Below are 6589 nucleotides of genomic sequence, written 5' to 3' on the forward strand. Positions count from 1 at the left end.
GCTTGAAAATCTTGCAAGAAGGAGGAAAAAATACTCCTGAGTATTTGGGTATGAGAACATTGAAAATAGTCATTATGGGGTATTTGAATCAAACTCTCAAAGAAAGCACTGTGGTTTGCATTTGCATTCAAGATTGCAATTCCAGACTAGCTCTTGTGAACTAGAGAGGAGTTTTACCATTTTAACTGGTGAGATAAAACCATTTTAACTGGTGAGATAATGGGTTATCACAATTTTGAGTCTTGGAGAACAGGTTCACTTTTAGTTTGTTTTCTAAGAATAAGCCTTTGCAGTAATAATAGTGGAATGGAAATAAAATGGTTTAGGAAAAAAAACCCAAAACTGGTACCTATCCATTTTTTCAATTAGCAATAATCGCGCCTCGGATAAACCTCATTGGCTACGATACTGCCACTGCGCAAAGCTGGTACCTATCCATTTTTTAATGTGAATTTCCTATACACCATGGTCAGCTATCTATAATTTGCTGGGATAAAAGTAAATTACATCTTTTCTAAATTCTCAGTTTCCTACTAGCTTTATGAGGTTGGATAGATTCAGCTCAGTTTAGAACTCAAAGACAGTTTTCATTGTATATGTATGTATGTATTGGCTTCCTTATCAAAAACAATGGTTGCAACATATCATAGTAATTATGACAGCAGAGTTTTATGGGATGAATGTTAGACCTGTGAGGTGGGTACAATCTTTTGTGCCCTGCCCAGATCCCCCCACCCTGCCCTTTTTTTTCCAGATCACCTTTACTAGGCTGGTGCACCCATCCCCACATGCTGTGAGTGTTGACTGCCCAGCATTGATGGCTACATTATTTTTTTACTTTTGGCTAATAAAAGCCCCATTACCTCTGGTTGGTACAACCCATGAGGTTCAATTCATGTTCCCAAGCTCCCCGTGGAACTAGATTGAAGCTAAGTCATGGTCCAGCTTCTTCCCCTGCCCTACCTGTTTCCTTTAGTTTCTCAAAACCACTACCTCAATTGGCCCAAGAAAATCCATTTCAAGTTATGCTTCTAGATAGACTTTATCAAGTTGCTTTGTATTTCCACTCAAGATTTTGATGAATGGCAGTGAAAAAAAGTAGAAGAAAGGATAAATAGGGGGTACAATTCTATAATTTCAGTATTTTCAATGGCTGACTAGCAAGAAGCAAAGTGAACTTTTAAATTAAATATGGAATAATTTTCCATAATTCTTGGCATCAAACCAACACAATGCCCTTCTAAGAAGTGAATTTTGCCAGTCATTTTGAAACCAAGCTGTACAATCTGGCATGGTTTGACATTTGCCCCCTGGTCAGGGTCAGGCATTCTGTGATACCAGACAGCCAATTTCAAGCATTGCTGGAGCCACAAAATGAGCCATTCGTATGACAACAGAAGCCTTTGAAAAGGCAGGTGAAGCAGGATGCTTGGGTTTCTCTTGGCAATTCTGCAGTAGGGCCAAAGCCAGATGCCAAGCTGTTTATCCGTCTGCTGTTGACTCCACTCTGAATTAGCTGAACAGGGCACAACACCTGTTGATTTAGGAACAGTTTTGAAATGAGTAAATGATCTTTTATGAAGACCAGACATAAAGTCAAGATATCAAGATCACTGATATTAATATTACATTTTTGGTGTTCAAAGGATCTTTCTCAGTATTGCAGAACAGCATGCAAAGGGCTTGGTAACTGTAATTCATATCCTAAAAGACCATTTTGGAGGCAAGCTTTGGAAAAACTTGCCGTGAGGTAACAGATTTTTTCAAAAGGTAGTCAAATTAACTGCCCCCCACATTTCATATTTGAAAGTGCAATGACTCCATGAAGTGAGCTGTGTGTCTAGAAGGTTGAGTTCCAGAAGAGAGATGCAGGAGATGAGGCTAGGTAGAAATTAGGCAGAATTGGGGCATTTGGGTGGCTCAGTGGGTTAAAGCCTCTCCTTTCAGCTCAGGTCATGATCCCAGGGTAGGGTACTGGGATTGAGCCCCACATTGGGATCTCTGCTTGGCACAGAGCCTGCTTCCCTCCTCATCCCCTCTCCTCCCACCACCTACTTGCGATCTCTGTCTGTCAAATAAATAAATAAAATCTTACAAAAAAAAAAAAAGAAATTAGGCAGAATAATGAAAGACTCCATAAGTCCATATTTTGGAGCTTATTCTGAACAAAGTGAAATCATTCAAGGGTTTAAGCATGGAAGCTATGATTATACTTGCATTTTAGTAAACGATCTTTTGTGTAAACATTATGTCATCGGAACCTTAAAATAATTCTAACATAAAAAAGGTTTGACATTATTCACTCCATTTCACATGAGGAAACTGAGGTATGGTGACATTCTGTCATTTGACTAACATCATACAACTACTTGGTGGAGTGAAGACTGAGTCTCCAGTTCTGATTCCAGATCCTACCATGAAACTTACATCAGTGGTCACAGTAAAAATCAAACAAAAGTTCCATCTGAGACAGTGGACCATGCACATGTGCTCAACTGAAATTGATGAAAGAGGAGTATAGCAATACAAAAAAAGATCAAGGGAGAGATAAGGGTTGAAGATATTGATGTTTCAACTACACTAAATTCTCACACAGAAACATCTACATTGCTGTCAACTGTGTGGGAAGGAAAATGGTGTGTATTTCTTTGCAATGGCAGTTGTCACACCCAGGTGCACACGGACCATAGAATATTTTCCTGAATTACAAGAAGAAGCCCACATGATTTTATAGAAGCAGATGCAAAGATAATGTTCTACTTTATTTCTAGACTGTTTGTCCAGGATCAATCCTCTACATGAAATTTAAAGGTGTCCACAAGTAATGGAAAAGTTTTATTTTCAAACCAGTAGATTTCTGGTTCTTTGCCCTGTCTTTCTAAAGCTAATACTACATAAAACATTCTGTCAGATTAGTGTCATGGGGACAGGTGGCTCTAACCACTATCTAGAGGGGAGAGATCAGACTCAAGCTGGGAGACTGGGATAGAGTCTTTTGGACTAGATACCTTGTGGTGCTGTACACACCTCCAGGTGAATGCTCAGTGGTTGGGCAGGCAGGTGTTGTATGGGATTGTGACTCTAGAGTTTTCAATTAGAACTAAGGTGTTTAGAATATACAGATGATCATCCTTTCCATATTGTGCACTTGTGGGGCTACGCAGTATTAGTTGGCCATGAGCTCATCCCTGTTTGACCTTCTGTGGCCCTGCATTTTTAGTATTTCTTGGGGAAGAGTACAACAACATCAGGAAACCACTGCCTTTGTAACTATTGCCTGGTGACCACACCAGAGGAGTTTGCTTTGCCTACATAATAGAGAAGTATTTGATGTATGTATATTAAAGAGCATTCTTTGATTTGTTACCCTGACATAATGTGCAATCCATGATAATATGTCATTCAAGTTTAGATTCATATGCTATTGCTTGAAATCAACTCTCACAATGTGAAGTGTCAGAGAGTTTACAGAGCTGTATCAAATTTCATACTATTAAAAATAAAAATTGTAGGGGCTCCTGGGTGGCTCAGTTGGTTAAGTGGCTGCCTTCAGCTCTGGTCATGATCCCAGCGTCCTGGGATTGAGCCCTGCATCTGGCTCTCTGCTCAGCGGGGAGCCTGCTTCTCCTTCTCCCTCTGCCTGCCTCTCTGCCTAGTTGTGCTCTCTTTCTCTGTCAAATAAATAAATAAAATCTTTTAAAAACTACAAATTATAGAAACAACATTAAAGGATTTATTAAAAGTTATCTCTGAATAGTGGGTTTATGGATATCTTATATTTGTTTCTGTACATTTTTTTCCTGGATTTTTAAAAACTTGTGCAATGAACATATATTACTTTTGTAACCAGAAAAATGAATATTTCAAAAACTATAAAATACTACCAAATAATCTCCCTAGCTTGTGGAGGCAGGTAGGGGCAGTGATTATTTTTCTTGTTTTATATCTGGACAATTTGTTATATGAATGAACTAAATTTAAAGAGGGTAAGAGGCTGCAGGGGCACCTGGATGACTCAGTCAGTTAAGCATCTACCTCCAGCTCAGGTTATGATCCCAGGGTCTTGGGATGGAGCCCGAGACAGTCTCCCTGCTCAACAGAGTCTGCTTCTCCCTCTGCCCCTCTCCCCTCACCACCTTGCTCATGCTCTCTCCCTTCACCCCCCAAATAAGAAAGTAAAATCTTAAAAAAAGAAAAAGAAGGTAAGAGGCTTCTATGAGATTTCCCAAGCATTTCCACTGCACTATTTGTTCTGATTACTACACCTTCCTTCTTAAGGTTGTTCTTAATTTTTCTGACATTCAAATATAGTATGTTTCTTATTTGTGTTATATCATGGAATTCTTACTTCCTTTATCTGGGTCTATAATTTATTATTTATAAGTGGCGTTCTGATGGAGAGATGGGCAGTCATGCTGCCACGTTGTCTTATGGAAACAATGACATTATTTCTAGGATACGTTGAACACAAGAAATTAACTCTCTAAGTTATGAAAGTAATGACAAATATAGGAAACAGCCAATATTTTAGTTATTTTATCCACTTCAATATTGTCAATTATATTAGGTACATGTGCTTGCCAAAATTTATGCAAGTTTTAAGAATAGAGGTAAGTAAACTGCATAACTATATATAGAGAGGTTTATAATGTACTTAGTAGAAAAAGGAAGGCCACAATTTTAATAAAGATCGAGTTAGAGAGGTTGGATTACTAGTGACTTTTACATCTGATTGTCAATATTTAAAAAAGATAATGTTACTTTTATACTGAAAAAATTTTCTCCACAGCTCAAAAAATTAATACAAAGAGAGTTTTCTGAAAATTCCATGAACTAGCTTTGTATAGTATTGTAGCCAATGAAATTTATCCGAGACACAGCTGTTGATAATCGAAATTTCCATGAACCAAATTGGCCAAATCAAGAATATTTTATGTAGACGAAGCAGAGGTAACAATGGAAAGGAAAGGGTGGCTGACCTTTCTCTACACACTACACAGATTCATGCTAGGTGTTGGCAAGGCTTCAAGGATGATGCCCATATCGATGGTCAGTTCAGATAATGTCAGAAAATCCAACATACTGAACAGTTTTTTTTCTTTTAAAGATTGAATGATTGATTAAGAGAGCGTACACACACACACACACACACACACACACACACCCCACATGTGTGAGAGTTGGGGTGGGGCAGAGGAAGAGGGAGAGAAAGAATCCCAAACAGACTCCATGTGCATATCCTGATGTGGGGCTCAATCTCATGACCCTGAAATCACGACCTGAGCTGAAACCAAGATTTGGACACTCAACCATCTGAGCCATCTATGTGCCCCTGAACATCTTTTTAAATTATGTAGTTCCGTTCAGGTTCTCTAGCAAAATATTGCATTGTTTGAATTTCATCCTAGGGCAATAGGATGAAACAACACCCATTTCCCCCTTTTTCTTTCCTGTAAGAAGTCTAATTTAATGCAGTTCATTAATGTAAGGAGTAGCTGACCTTTTGCCAAGATCTAGGAGTGAAAATAACTTATTCGTTATGTTTATCAATGATTAGTGTAGAAATGAACCTTTAATACAATTTGGGAAAAAGCATATGAGGAAAGTTTGCTGAAGACTTCTGAAAAAGTTGGTCTTACTATCAAGGGAAAACTTGCTCTCCAGGGAGATGATTTCTCCTCTTCTTCATGTTGTCCTGTAAAGTTGTAATGCCCCAACTTTGCAGTCTGAACAAGATGCTGAACTGTAAGAGAGTGTGGAGATGTCTCTTAAATCAAATTAAAGGACTACTTTACTTTAGTCTTTCAGGTAGATGAGTCTGTAAATTCTTTAATACTTAAGTCAATTTAAGTTAGTTTTTTTCCCCCCCTCAGTGCTGAACTCATCTTAACAGATAGATAGGTGATAAAATGCCTGGCATTTTTAATTGTCTAAAGTGTAAACTATAATTCTAAGAGATGGATCAATGTGAAAAAAAAGAGCAGATTGTTATATTCTTATTATATAAATGCTAATGAACATTTGTAGCCAGTAACATAAATTGGATTTGAACTGCCAAATAAGTAGTCTATTAATGATAATTAATCCTGTTTAGAACTATGTTAATTTTCCATGTTTTTATGTTTGTTTCTCATTATTTACCTATGATAGCTCTAAATAACATATATATATATATATATGCATGTCAGTTTTTTATGTAAATATGTTATATATATGTCAGTTTCATTTATTTGTTATATATATGTCAGAGATATATATATATATATATATGTGTGTGTGTGTATATATATTGAAAATACTAAGAGGGCATACCCTAAGTCTGGAACAAGTATCTAAGTCATAGGAAATAGATTTTTATTTCAATTATTCTTTAACAGTAGTCAATAGTAGTTAATATATTGCTTTGTGTTCACTCCATGGATCAGTAGTCAACACTAGTTAGAAATATTAAGCCAAAGATGTGGCTGGAATCAGGGGTGGAGGTTGCTGATCTCTGAATGTTTGGGTTATGATGTGCCATCTATCTCAAGAGATGTATGAGGGCTATTCATGGACTGACATTGGAAGGAAGTATTACTATGCTGTCTCT

At 37.4% G+C, this 6589-nt stretch overlaps 1 pseudogene; it reads right to left on the reverse strand.

Moving 5' to 3' along the window:
- Positions 1-229: 229 nt before the first annotated feature.
- LOC116879019 lies at positions 230-426 on the reverse strand (annotated as a pseudogene).
- Between the last annotated feature and the right edge of the window lie 6163 nt (positions 427-6589).

The sequence above is a fragment of the Lontra canadensis genome, unplaced genomic scaffold (genome assembly GCF_010015895.1).
Source record: "Lontra canadensis isolate GAN:19392208 unplaced genomic scaffold, GSC_riverotter_1.0 scaffold2, whole genome shotgun sequence".
NCBI classification, from domain to species: Eukaryota; Metazoa; Chordata; class Mammalia; order Carnivora; family Mustelidae; genus Lontra; species Lontra canadensis.